Source organism: Pogona vitticeps, chromosome 1 (genome assembly GCF_051106095.1).
Source record: "Pogona vitticeps strain Pit_001003342236 chromosome 1, PviZW2.1, whole genome shotgun sequence".
In the NCBI taxonomy this organism is placed as follows: Eukaryota; Metazoa; Chordata; class Lepidosauria; order Squamata; family Agamidae; genus Pogona; species Pogona vitticeps.
The window spans coordinates 37,516,953-37,532,205 of NC_135783.1; positions in this window are offsets into that span (position 1 = coordinate 37,516,953).

A 15,253-nucleotide genomic window follows, 5' to 3' on the forward strand; every position below is an offset into this window, starting at 1 on the left:
GAGGAGACTCTTGAGAGTCCCCTGGACTGCAAAGAGAACAATCCTATACATTCTAAAGGAAATCAACCTTGAATGCTCACTGGAAGCACAGATCCTGAAGCTGAGGCTCCAATACTTTGGCCATCTCATGAGAAGAAAAGACTCCTTGGAAAAGACCTTGATGTTAGGAAAGTGTGAAGGGAAGAGGAGAAGGGGACGACAGAGGATGAGGTGGTTGGACAGTGTCATCAAAGCAACCAACATGAATTTGACACAACTCCAGGAGGCAATGGAAGATAGGAGGGCCTGGTGTGCTCTGGTTCATGAGGTCACAATAAGAGTCGGACACGACGAAATGACAAAATGACGTAAATATGACAGCTAATCCTTATTTGCTTCAAAGAAGACTACAGCGGAAATTTCTTACTGATTTATCAGCTTTAGTGGATGCTGCGAGCACTTTTCTTTTCAATCTGGTATGTGTGTTTATTTCATAGATTAATGTAACTGAAATATTAAAATCTTATATAAAAATCTTTTGGCTTTCAAAATCTTCTGCTGTTCTTATGTGAATTAAAATGTAGAATACCAGTTGTAGAATACTAAGGATGGAATTTGCCAGAGTCTGGCATTTGCTGTGGATGGGATTCATCTCTCCATGCTTACAGCCTGAGCATATTGTGCAATGCCATTCAGTGTTCTCCCTCTTTGCTATTTTCCTACTGATATCTTGGCTAAAAAGGACCCCTTGGTTCATAATAGAGCTGCTTTTAAAAAACTTCACGTGAAAGGATTTAATGTTTCTGTTGAGGTAACCATGTCAATGTGTTGCAGCAAAAATAAACAAACAAAAAAAAAACACACAAGAGTTTTGTGGCACCTCAAAAGCTGAGATGTTCTATTGGCAGAAGTTTTTGTGGACATCTCCCGCTTCCATCCAAAAACCCACTTTTTGTAAGCTGGAGTCCAAAAACAAGCTTATATCAGTAAACCTTGTTAAGTCTTTAAGGTGCCACACAGCTGTTTGTTGGGTCCTTTTAAGGAGAAAGGCAGGTAAAAATATTTTAAATAAACAGATAAATAATGATTTAAAAAAAAAAATTTTATCATACCACACGGCCATGGTACCATGTTGTTTGGATATCTCTATACTATGCTTGTTCACTCAACAAATAGTTTTAAATTATTAACTATATCCTTCTGTCATCCAGAACAAATGTGTCTGAAGTGCTGTTTGATTCAGTCTTAGGGAAGGACTGGTCTTTTTTTCTGTGATACCTCTCACACACATACGCATACACTATACAGTGGACCCTTGACTTACAGAGGGCTTGACTTACAGACTTTTTGAGTTACAGACTTCTCTGGCCGCAAAATTTAGGTTTGACTTGCAGACTGAGATTTGACTTACAGACCAGAAAAAACCCAAAATGGAACAAAAACAGCCTGTTACGGGATTAATCGGTTTTCAATGCACTGTGGGTCAATGGAGACTTGACTTACAGACTTTTTGACTTGAGAACCGCCTTCCAATACGGATTAAGTTCTCAAGTCAAGACCCCACTGTACATGTATGTGTATCTATTTGTGTATACATCTTCTTGCTGAACTTAAAGGGTGGGCTTTTTTAAAAACAAAGTTCTCCAAAAGAACACCAGATTTGCAATTCTCCCTTCCAAACATTCCACTCAGTGTGATGCAGGCCACAGGCCTCAATATTCTTAAATGCTATCTCATGAAGAGAGTAGAACAGCCATTTAATCATTTGTATTCTTTATAGATTGCTTTAAAACAAAAGTTATCTGGGCAGCTCACAGAATAAAATCACAGGGCTAAAATAAAGTTGGAAGCTGCTTGGAAAGTTAAAGGGCCTGAAAGAAATGTAAAAATCTTAGGCTGAGTAAATGTATTTGGTAGGAAGAAAGGGGGATAAGAATGCTGTGCTCAGCCCCTAAAGTTGGCAATTTCATCTAAAATAACGAAATAAGAAAAAAAAGATACAGTGAATGACTGTACAAGGCACATTGCTGCTAATTCAGCTACCGTAGTTTTCCATGTATAAAACGACACTAAGCAGGCTTAGGAAGTAAGCAAAATTGCCATGAAAAGACTTCAGGATCTAAGGGCTGCGATTGTGCAGGCCTTTCATCGCTGCTATACCCAAAGGGAACCTTCCCTTCTTTTTTGCTAAGCCCTGTGGCTTCTCAAAGCAGTGGTCACTTTGAAGTCTCCCTTCCTTTTTGCTAACCCCCATGGCTTTGCAAAAGGCAAGGAAAAGCAGTGGTCAAAGGGAGCCTTTGGTCCCTGCTTCTCCCTTCCTTTTGCTAAGCTCCGTGGCATAGCAAAAGGAAGGGAAAAGTAGGGATCAATTTTTCTAATTTGGTGTTAGAAAAGGGGGGGGGGTTCATCTTATACATTGGGTCGTCTTAAAAATGGAAAAATACAGTAATTTAAAAAACTCCCAAAAATCCTCCCCAAAGAAGGAGAGAAGGAATAATAATCCTAAAGAGAGATCTCACAAAAGCTTATAAACCGAAGCAATTGTTGGGTCTGTTTAGTGACAATTATTCAGACCTCAGTACTTTATACAGTATTTTTAAGGGTCTGGGGAACCTGGTGGTGGTGGGGATCCACTGGATGTGAGCTGTGGCATAGACCTTACTTTGCCTATCCCTGATTTAAGAGGAAGCAGAGATCTTGGAAATGACTGCTATGCAAAAACTGTGTAGCAAATCACTGTGGGAAGCCTTGTTTCCTTTTGTAGTTTTCAATAACAGCTCCTGTAGATTGGGCATTGGGTGCAGTTGGGATCCCTGACTGGTGCCCCAAGGAAGAACGCTGCTCCCAACAACAGTTAGCTTGGATCTATTGATGTTTCTGAGCTGGCCTCACTGCAGCAGGCTTTGGCATGGAAGCTGATATTCTGCATGAATCTGGGTGCTGTTAACTGTTGTGCTAGCGCTCATAAATCATTGCTTTTGCCCTGTACATTACTAATTGAATTGCAGGTGGATTCTCAGACTATACAGTAGGACCCCCATATCCATGGGGAATCAGTTCCAAGCTCCCTCCCTGTGGATGCTGAAAAGCATGGAACACTGTTTTAGTAGTGAACACTATATATAAAATGGTCTCTGGCTCTATCTAATGTCCAGTTCTGGTAAATTCATCGTTAAAATATACATATATTTGGAAAAAATTTATTTTAATGTTTTCAGACCGTGGATAAATAAATCAGTGGATCCTGATCCCACAGGTAAGAGGGTCCTATTGTATAACACTGTAATTTTAGTAGTATTTTATTTACACTTTACTTACTGATGCCTAAGCCATTGTGGAATTGTAGATTGGATGGAGGGAATGGGTCCACTTTGCTAAAATCACTCACCAGAAAAGTTACCTCGGTTTTTTTTTAAACATTAGCATTATAGTGTTACAGTGCTATAATATACTCTCATTCATGCACTTTCATATTTTTAAGTGGAAGCACAGTTTGCATTCTGTAACTCAATGGTATAGTCCATGCCTTGCATATAGAATGTTTAATGTTCAGACCCTACAATCTCCAGCTAAAGACAGAAAAGACCTGTCTATAATCCCAGAGCAAGAGGGTAGAATGTGTAACTTTTCAGATGCTAAGAAACAATACTTGCATTACCCCCAACTATTCTTTTTTATGGTTGGGGTGGTGGAAAGTGAAATCTAACAACATCCGAGAACCACAGATTCCCCAGTCTTGCACTAGTACCAGTCAATGAGAATGATACTTAGATAAATCAGTGGGCTAACCTAGCATAAGACGGGTTCTGTTGTTCATATGATGTATAGCTTATGGTCCAATAACAGTTCTACAATAGAGAAATTACTAAAGGAATCTCCATAGCATGTGTTGGTGTGTATAGGCTGCTCTACCTGTATTATTTATCCCAAAGTCTTTGTTCCTTTCTTTGGCTCTTCTAGTGATATTACTTTGCCCTCCTTTCACTCCGTCTCCCATGTGTGATCTCTTATTTCAGGCATGAGGTCACCATACAGCGTGTGCACATCCACATCTGTTGCAGGCAGAGAGCATACGTATATAGTAATTTAATGTTCCCCAGTAGACTGGCCTGTCATAATACAGACAAAATAAGTGGGAAGGAAGTTCACTAAGTGATGTTTGCCAGGTGTTTTTTCTAAAGTCAATGCAGGGCTTTTCACTCTGCTCCTGCAAAGAGGGGCCAGCTGCAAGGAAGGGGAAGCAGGGGTAAGCTACTACGCCCTCCTCTTTTCTTCTGCTAACCACCTTTGGAAGCAGGGGTGGGGGCTAGGAGGTGGAGAAATACAACAGCTGGCTTGAGAGAAAGCTCCCTTTTCATTTAAAGCCCTTTGATCACTTGGCAGCTGTTATGCCATGTAACTGGAGATAACTAAAACCAAAAAAGGGAGCCGCCACAAGGGACATCAATGTAAGAGTTGTATTCTTCAGGTTCTGTCCTTTAGGCAAGCAAATAAGCTGTGTATTCTTAGGATTTATTCCCTGAAAAAGTCATTTCAAAGCCTTTTAGGCTTGTTGAGGATATCTTCCTAATAATTAAAAATTTGGAGGCATGTAAATGGGAAAGCAGCCTTCGCTAACCTAGTATTCTACAGCTGTGCATTCCAAGAGGGCACCAGATTGAGGTGGCTAAGAGGCACCTTGTCTGTGGGCTATGTCCAGACTCAGTCATTATTAACCTAATTTAAATTCTATAGATTTCAGTGGATTTACTCTACACACTGCTAAGTTTGGATCCAACCCTCTGTAAGAGCTAAAATTATTGTCCAGATCTGCAGATCATATTCATATACGTTTGGTATCTGTATTCCTCAAGTTGTGATCTACAGATCAGCATTTCTGAACCTATCTCAGCAGTAGCAGCTGGTACTGTACTTGATTGATACATTGAAATAAAAATCTACCTTGCAGTCTTTAATAGACTGTAAAGCAGGGGTGTCCAACCTTTCACCTTCCCTAGGCCACATTAGAAGATGAAAATTTGGTTTGGGCCGCACATAAATTTGGTTTGGGCCGCATGGGGGGGGGCAGCCCTAGCCATCCTCCGCAGCCCCGCTCCAAGCATGATTACCTGCAGCTGCCATCTCTGACAGCAGAGGCTGCCAGCTTCGACTCCAGCGGCTTTATGGGGCCAGGAGGGGATCCACCTATTGATGGGGATGGCACAATGCAGTCACACAGCCCCCCTTTCCCCTCCCCTCCCCTCCCGCTCCTTCCTTCCTTCCCTCTCTCCCCCCCCCACCGTTGTGACGTGTCCCGGCCGCAAGTGCCGGCAGTGTAACTTGAAACTTTGGAATTTCTTTAAAAATAAAAAAATTGCACTGGGCCACATTACAAGCCGACCTGGGTTGCATGCGGCCCTCGGGCCGCAGGTTGGACAAGCCTGCTGTAAAGGGAGCAATCCCCACTAAGCACTGAAGGACTTGCTTTTAGATAAATATCTGCAGGATTGCAGTTAGTCAAATTTGTCTCAATGCCATCTATTAATGTAAGCATTTGATGTCAAATTTGGAAGGCAAGAGTGCAGGTTTTTCTTTAAAAAATCAATATTTAAAGAACAAAAATAACCCAGAAAAACTACCACTTAAAAATGTTCCAGTTGTACTGTTTTGTCTTTTCCATTTTCACAGATTATATAAGTCAAAAAAGAATTGCTTCACCTGCTCATTGAAGTTTCTTATCCTCACCTTTAAAAAAGAAACCTGTGAGAGACTGGCGTAGGGGTAGGAGAATGGCAAATATCGGAGAAAATGTAAAAAGCACAGAATTGCCAGGTAGGTAGTAAACAGAGGGATGAGGGGAAATAATTGTTTCAGAAATTTCTTAATACATTCCTTAAATGAGAAAACTATATCATGAGTAGTGTACGATATGCAAAGCAAGAGCTAATAGATAAAAAGTGTGTATCACAGAAAAGTAACTTCCTGTGACAATTGTCTCCATGTGGCCACCTATTTGTGTTCACAATATAAGCCATCCTTACAAAAAGTTGAAAAAAATACCCTTTTGGCAACAGGAAGAAACTCATTTCGTGTCACCATGAGCTGGTCAATATGAACTACTCACCTTAGGACACAATCAGTGATTCCTTGTGTTTCTCTGTGGCTGTTTTTATGGATAATGGCCTCAGATAGAACTTGTGTTCTCATCTGGCGAGCCATTAATTGCATTGAGGCAGCATCTCACAGAATCCGTGAAGGACTAGTGGAAGTGGGCACTCTTCCCTTTATATTGCATCATCTGAAGCTCCTGCAAAATGTACTGAATCAGGCAATGCCCTGATTAAAGCTTCATCTGGACCTGTAGTCATTCTGCAGCAGCTAGCATTTTATTTGAAGCTTTTCGACCCAGATGTAAAGAGGAAGGACATAAAATTACAACATCCATGCTGGATAACTGTTGATATTGAAGGTCTGCCTCATTAGGAAAAGAAGAGCTTTCAGACCAATGGCCTATGTGGGCCAATGATCTGTTCCAACTAGGGCCAACCATATTGCACTCAAGCAGGACTTGAGTGCAATAGTGCCCAACCACTTGTCTTCTTCAGCATACTGCCTCTGACACCAAAGGTAGCCATAATGACCAGTATCCATAGATAGCAATGTTTCTAATTCATTTTTCTCCTCCCCCCCCTTTTTTTTGGCCATCAATACTGTATATACTGTGATAATGAAGTCCTTAGTTTAGCTGCACCCTCATTGAAGAGTTATTGCCTTTTATCTGTCCTCCTGAAGCTTTGAAAAGCACCTTTCTGTGCTTGTGTATGGCTTTCCTTTTGAAAAGATACAGTGCTCCTCAGCACTGCAAGACTTTCAACCCACACGTAATGATCTCTAGGAAGGTAAAGAAAGTGGTTGTAGGCTCAACAATCCAAGTAATTTTTTTATCAACAGCCTCTGCCCTTTCTGGTTTGTTGTCATATTTTATGTTCAACATGAAATCAAGAGCACAGGAAATCCTATTGCAGTCATGGCTTCCCCCCACCCCCCAATTAGACAGGAAGAACACATTGAAGGAGATTTATATATCTGGGACCCTTCCAAAAGCCCTTATCAAGGCTATTAACCGCAGGCTGTGTTTTAATTCCATTCTGCTTTTTGTTATACAAAAAGACTTACAACTGTTCAGGTTTCCATTTAGATTGAGTTTTGAGGAGATGCAATTTGAGGAAAAATTTACAGAGCTACCTCTCCTTTCCCAAAACATAGTTTTTAAACACCTCTGCATTGTGATTTCCCAAAATCTGTGCCCTTGTAAGGAACGTATCCAAAACTGAGACAAGTAGTGGAGGGATCTTGTAAAAATAATTGACTCTGCTCTTTCCTAATACAACTGAGGATTTTTCCTACCCTTTTCTCACTAATTAACACCAATAGCATCCAGCCATTTGAGAAATACACTAATTAGTCTGTATGCTTAGGCTTAGCTGCCAGGTTCTCATTAACATTCTGTTCCCATTCAAATGGCTGCTCTTACCAAAGGAGGTCAATGATAGACTCCCTATTGTAGAATACTGAACTTTCATTTAAATGCTGCCAGTGCTACAAGGACACTGTGTAACTTTCCCATTCACTTTGAAAAACTGCACTCCTTGAAGCACACATGTAAGAACAATAACTCTTGTGTTTCTCATGTGCTATCAGCTTACCCAGCAGCCAATGGACTCTTCCAGAAATGCCACCTATCACACCTAGATGTGCTCTCTCTCTCTCTCTCGCTCTCTTTTTCTCTTGGTTAACTCAGATTTTTCATCAATGCTATTTGTTATTTCCACATCGAAATTTGACTCCCAGTCTTTGATTCAATATCGCAATATCGAAATCAGATTGATTATATTCTCTGCAGCCAAAGATGGAGAAGCTCTATACAGTCAGCAAAAACAAGACCTGGAGCTGACTGCGGTTCTGATCATCAGCTTCTCATAGCAAAATTCAAGCTTAGACTGAAGAGATTAGGAAAAACCACTGGGCCACTCAGGTATAATCTAAACCAAATCCCTTATGAATACACAGTGGAAGTAAAGAACAGATTTAAGGAACTAGATTTGGTGGACAGAGTGCCTGAAGAACTTTGGATAGAGGCTCGTAACATTGTCCAGGAGGCAGCAACGAAAACCATCCCAAAGAAAAGGAAATGCAAGAAAGCAAAGTGGCTGTCCAACGAGGCCTTAGAAATAGCAGAGAGGAGAAGGGAAGCAAAATGCAAGGGAGATAGGGAAAGTTACAGAAACTTGAATGCAGACTTCCAAAGAATAGCAAGGAGAGACAAGAGGGCCTTCTTAAATGAACAATGCAAAGAAATAGAGGAAGATAACAGAAAAGGAAAGACCAGAGATCTGTTCAGGAAAATTGGACATATTAGAGGAACATTTTGCGCAAAGATGAACATGATAAAAGACAAAAATGGGAAGGACCTAACAGAAGCAGAAGACGTCAAGACGAGGTGGCAAGAATACACAGAGGAATTATATCAGAAAGATTTGGATATCCCGGACAACCCAGACAATGTAGTTGCTGACCTTGAGCCAGACATCCTGGAGAGTGAAGTCAAGTGGGCCTTAGAAAGCCTGGCTAACAACAAGGCCAGTGGAGGTGATGGCATTCCAGTTGAACTATTTAAAATCTTGAAAGATGATGCTGTTAAGGTGCTACATTCAATATGCCAGCAAGTTTGGAAAACTCAACAGTGGCCAGAGGATTGGAAAAGATCAGTCTACATCCCAATCCCAAAGAAAGGCAGTGCCAAAGAATGCTCCAACTACCGTACAATTGCACTCATTTCACACGCTAGCAAGGTTATGCTCAAAATCCTACAGGGTAGGCTTCAGCAGTATGTGGACCGAGAACTCCCAGAAGTACAAGCTGGATTCCGAAGAGGCAGAGGAACTCGAGACCAAATTGCTAACTTGCGCTGGATTATGGAGAAAGCCAGAGAGTTCCAGAAAAATATCTACTTCTGCTTCATTGACTATGCGAAAGCCTTTGACTGTGTGGACCACAGCAAACTATGGCAAGTTCTTAAAGAAATGGGAGTGCCTGACCACCTTGTGTGTCTCCTGAGAAACCTATATGTGGGACAGGAAGCAACAGTTAGAACTGGTCATGGAACAACTGAGTGGTTCAAAATTGGGAAAGGAGTACGGCAAGGCTGTATATTGTCCCCCAGCTTATTTAACTTATATGCAGAATACATCATGCGGAAGGCTGGACTGGAAGAAACCCAAGCCGGAATTAAGATTGCCGGAAGAAATATCAACAACCTCCGATATGCAGATGATACCACTCTGATGGCAGAAAGTGAGGAGGAATTAAAGAACCTTGTAATGAGAGTGAAAGAGGAGAGTGCAAAAAACGGTCTGAAACTCAACATCAAAAAAACTAAGATCATGGCCACTGGTCCCATCACCTCCTGGGAAATAGAAGGGGAAGATATGGAGGCAGTGTCAAATTCTATCTTCCTGGGCTCCATGATCACTGCAGATGGAGACAGCAGCCCTGAAATTAAAAGGCGCCTTCTTCTTGGGAGGAAAGCGATGACAAATCTTGACAGCATCTTGAAAAGCAGAGACATCACCTTGCCAACAAAAGTCCGAATAGTCAAAGCTATGGTTTTTCCTGTCGTGATGTATGGAAGTGAGAGCTGGACCATAAAGAAAGCAGACCGCCGAAGAATTGATGCCTTTGAATTGTGGTGCTGGAGGAGGCTCCTGAGAATCCCCTGGACTGCAAGGAGAACAAACCTATCAGTTCTAAAGGAAATCAACCCTGAATGCTCACTTGAAGGACAGATCCTGAAGCTGAGGCTCCAGTACTTTGGCCATCTCATGAGAAGAAAAGAGTCCTTAGAAAAAACCTTGATGTTAGGAAGGTGTGATGGCAAGAGGAGAAGGGGACGACCGAGGATGAGATGGCTGGACAGTGTCTGCGAAGCAACCAACATGAACCTGACACAACTCCGGGAGGCAGTAGAAGACAGGAGGGCCTGGCGTGCTCTGGTCCATGGGGTCACGAAGAGTCGGACACGACTAAACGACTAAACACACAAAAACACACTTTGATTCACTTATCTTTCTGCTCTTCCTCTGACAGCTGGCACCTTCCCCCTTCCTTGAGACACCTTTAGTTCACTATTCCTCATGATTATAATGCAACATGCTCTCTCACGCCCAGGCAGAGTGGTAGTACAGCACTAACATTTCAGACTGAATACTCTTATTGTAAATATCAGTTAAGTGCCCTAACACTAAACTCCACCCCATGTAGGAAAAAAAAATAAACCTTGATATAGGGGGAACTGAAAGATGGGGGAATTTGCGATCCAAATGGTACTAAATGAGATAAGAGGATGCGTCTCAAAATCAGAGTTTCCAAGACATTCAGTGCACAAGCCAATCTTTAAGGTGGAACAGCTGCTGTAGCTACAAGTCACTCACATGTCTTTTGCATGTCCAAACTCTTAATGCATTCTTTGTATGCATCCTGGTTTTGTTTGATAACAATTACATTTGAAGTAATAATTCTATGTCCTGTCTCTCTATACAACTGTTGCCTTTGGATATCGCATGCCCACACCATGAGAACAATCTGGGAAACAGCTGACATCTATAGCTTCAGCAATGGGAGGTCAGCCATTGTTTCTTTATCCCAGAATCCTAGTTATAAAATATCACCTGCTGCACCTAAATGGTGATTGATCTATTCTGGCTGCAGTCTTAGTTTAGAGACAGTCAAAAATCCAGACCTCAGGGCCACACAATCTAGTCTAATTTTATATTCCCCAACCCATCCTTCTTCCTTTGATTTTTCTACCACCTAGACTGACCAAGAATTCTCAAGCTTGCAAACTCTTGTCAATTTTGGTTAGTCATTATAAAATTTTTCCTTAATCCTTACAGACATCGATTTTAACATTCTTATATTCCATATTTTCTCCCAGTACTTAATTTCTTCCCTCATGTTAATTTGGAGATGGTATTTAACTCCCATGAAATTAAATTTAATAAAAACAAATTACCTTAAGTTGTGTTGAAGATGTCAGAAAATTGGTACCTATTTCCATATGTGGTGGGAATGTGAAAATGTACTGAAATTTAGGCAATGGATTTTTAAGGAAATAAAGGAAATAACTAATCAAAATTTAGAAGTATGCCCTAAAATAGCATTTTTATCAATATTTGATAAGGAGCAATATAATTGGTCAACTAGAGAATGTATTTCAAATTTATTAACAGCAGCAGGATTGATGATAGCTAAGAACTGGAAAATAAAGTATGATTTTTCAATTAAACGAATGGTACAAAGAAGTATGGAATATAGCTGCTAAAGATAAGCTAAGTGTGATATAAAAGTAAAGAAGGGATAGTGAGTGAATATTCTGCACTCCCCAAGGCTGTTTGCAGCCCCCTGGCTGCCCCCCATGTTTAAAAAACACTGTAAAAGAAAGGAAGAAAAAAAGGTACCGTAATTTCCTGATCCCATGGTGGTTACAGTAAAATGCACGTTCATACACATGAAAGTAAGAAAAGCAAAATTATTTTCCAACAGCATGTGATTTTGATTTTTCATCTCTTTGCTCATTTGGGGAAATGCAGCACTCCCTGATGAGTCTCTGGAGTTGCCTATACATGCTTCACACCAAGGAACTATCACAAAGAGGTTCCTTCCATAGTTACCTCCATCTTGTCTGGACTGTAGAGCAAACTGCAAAAATATTAGGTGCCTCCCATCCCAGAAGATATTGCATGCCCCATAAATTCTGTGTGCACGTTATCTCTTCTACACTCAACGTTTACTGACACCAAAATGGCAATCTGGTGTGGTGATGAGAATTCTGTTAGAAATGCATAGCTTCCTCTCACCCACTAGAATAGTGTTTGAAAACCATGCCATGTCTTCTCTGGGTATAATATGAATCAGGCCAACAAGGAAGAGGCCAGTCTCTGGGAACCAGAATGGCTGGCTGTTCTAACTTGGGGTGGGTTAGTAATGGAGATCAGCTGAATAAGGAAAAAGTAATTTTGACCCACTAAATAATACAGTCTCACACAAACACATTCCTTTGTAGGGGGTTCAGAATTAAACCTTTACTGAGGCAGTAGAAAGACAGCTGGGCCAAGTTCGCATTTCTCAAAAGACAGCTGCTTACCAGCTGAAGATGTTTAAGTACGTTGGAATGGGAGCACAAGGGAGATTAGGCACACTGCACTTTTTCCAACTGGCCTCCTGTAGTTTTGCATGCTATGCAGATGGATGCAGTTTGTATGATGCAGGAGCTGGAAGGCTTATTTCAGATATGCAGAAATAAAACGCAAGGGCAAACACTTTTATTTATTGACATTAGGGAGCAGTTCTTCAGTGCTATTACCTTTAACTTTATGAACTGTCAGTTTTACTGAGCAGCTGCAAATCCTGCCCCTGTGTAGCTGGCTACAGAGTATCTGAAGCAGCTTCTTGCAGCTGTTACAAACAGACTACAAAGGTCAGTAATTTCTGTGTCTAATACTGTACTGGAAAACTGCTGTTGGACATTGAATGCATTTCATGAAGACAGCATCAAAAAAAATGCAAAACTACTCCCATAAACTGAAATTCACAGCACTCATCATGATAAAAGGAAAAAGTCCATGAGATAGAAGGCACTTGTATGACTGCTTCAACACAAAGTTGAAGGACTGATTGCTTACGTTCTAAGAATATAAAAGAAGTTGCTGTATACCTAAAGAATTCTGTGATAAATTCAATTTCAGTCCCAACTGGAATTGTTCCACTGATACAATTAGTATTGACTAACAAGTCTCATTAATTTCACTGGGTATATGCCTGTTTCTCCTGAACTTCCCTCCAATCTCCTTAGCCCCCATATTAGGAACTAAAATTAGATAAAGCCCTCTGAATGTTGTAAACACAAGATCCAAAACAAAGTAGGAAGGCAAGTATCTTTGGAAGGCAAGTATCACTATAAGAAAAAAGTGTGTTTATGCTCCTAACAGAGGCCAACACCAATTAACTGAGCTCAGGAAACATCAATTCATGCTGCATGTGTTGAAATTTATTTTCTCCATCATGCACAGTACTGATATTGGAAGAAATAAGCGAAAATCTTCACCACACATGACTTTAAACAAGCTGTAAATACTTGGTTAACTTAATACAAAGACTGAAACACCTGATGATTGAAATACCTACTTAATGCTAGTTGCAAGGTCAAATGTATGACATTTTAAAAATGACTTTGGAGCTTTATAGCCTTTTTTTGGTAGTCCATGATCATTACACTCTGAGGAAACGGCTTACTGTATCATGGCACCAGTGATCACCGAAAGGGCCCTGCTCTACAGATTTTGAAACTTTGGGGCCTGCCTCCTTTGTTCTCTTATTCACCCAACTATGCATAGGACTTTAAACATCCTGGCTTTTATGCCATTACAATTCTACATTTTATTCCGAACAAATGTAACTTAGTTTCCCCAAAGGTCTTGATGGACCAGCTATCATCGCCAGAGAATAGAGATTAATTTGTTATCCCACTAAAAATAACCAAAATACAGAATGCAAGAAAATCTTCCACTCACAAATCCATTGCCTACAGAATAGCAGATATGTTGTTCATTTGCAGAAAGCCACTCACTTGACTACGATAATTATTCTGTTTATTAGGTTATGCAGTTTTTTCCTTATGTAACTAGAAAAATGTGTTATCTTTTTCATCTATAGAAGTTTAGCAGTTCTATCACCTAAATTGATTCCAGCAATTTCCAAAGTTTAAAAGTTTTTGGGTGGCATGCAGCAGAGATCTGCCTATGTATGCTGATCCCACCCTGAAGTCTCAGCTCATGAAACTTCCCTTTGAACCCATGGCCACCATTTCCTTAGTACAGTAGAACCTCTACTTACGAAATTAATCCGTATTGGAACGGTGTTCATAACTAGAAATGTTCGTTAGAAGCACCATTTCCCATAGTAATGAACTGAAAACCGATTAATCCATTCCGGCCGAAGGAAAAAAATCACAAAAAATAATAATAAACAGAGCAAGTCCCACACTGGGACTGCAAATAAATAAATAAATAAATAAATTTTTTAAATCCAAAAACAAACATTGGAGCAAGTCCCACGCTGGGACTGCAAAAAAAAAAAAAAAAAAAAAAAAATCACCAAAAAACAAAACAACACAGAAACATACCCCCCCAGCCCAAGCCTACCCTCCAAAACTCACCCAGAAGAATGTTTTAAATAAAAGGAAAAAGCAGCACCTTACCAGTAAAAAGCCTCTGCGAAGGCTTTCCAGGCTTCCAAAGCCGCCCCGACCGCCACACCGGGTGCCAGCTTCCCGGGCTTCCAAAGCACGACACCTGGCCACTTCTTCCTCCTCCTGCGCCACTGCTGCACGCTCCGTCCATGGCCTTTGGCGGCGCTTACTCACAAGTAGACCCATGCTTCAGTGGTGCTTACTTGTGTGTAGACCCGTGCTTTTGGCAGTGCTTACTCACAAGCAGACCCTTGATTCAACTACCTTTACTCACATGTACAGCCGTGCCCTCGGCAGCTTACTAATGAGTAAGTAAAGGCTGAGCCTCCCTTTTCCTAACCATTGGGGTGAAAGAGCTACAAAGAAGCAGCCTCTTCGCCACCAATGGTTAGCAAATTTTCCCCTGCTTTTTTTCGTTGGTATGTTGAAGCTCCGGCCACAAGTAGAGGCAAAATTTTGCGGCCAGAGCTGTTCGTATCTTGAAATGTTCATACCTAGGGATGTTTGTAAGTAGAGGTTCCACTGTACTACCCACTGTTAAGACAGCTTTCTTGGTGGCTGTTGAATATGCACATAGAGTGGGGCAGGTTGTGTTCTAGAAGCAGGCTTATCTACTTCACTGGTATCCAGAAAAAGTGGTGGTCAGAGCAGTTAATTTTCCTGCCCAAGGCGCTATCTGATTATGTTAGGATAGCATACTTTCTGCCTTTTCTACCCCCATTAACACTTGTGGAAAAAGCTTTCCATAGCCTGGATGTAAGGAGGACATTAGCTTCTCAGTTCCAGGGAACAGTTTCATTCAGGCAGTCCCCTCAACAGTTTTTTTAAAGGTCTAGAAGAGCATACTGAAAAAAGCCTGAGTGAAGGGCAGGGCACTTTTGCTCAGAGATTTCCTAAGTGAATTGTGGATCAATCACATTAGCTTACCAGATGGCCAAGAGACCAACCTCTGTGTAATATCACTAACAGCCATCACACCAGGGCAACAGC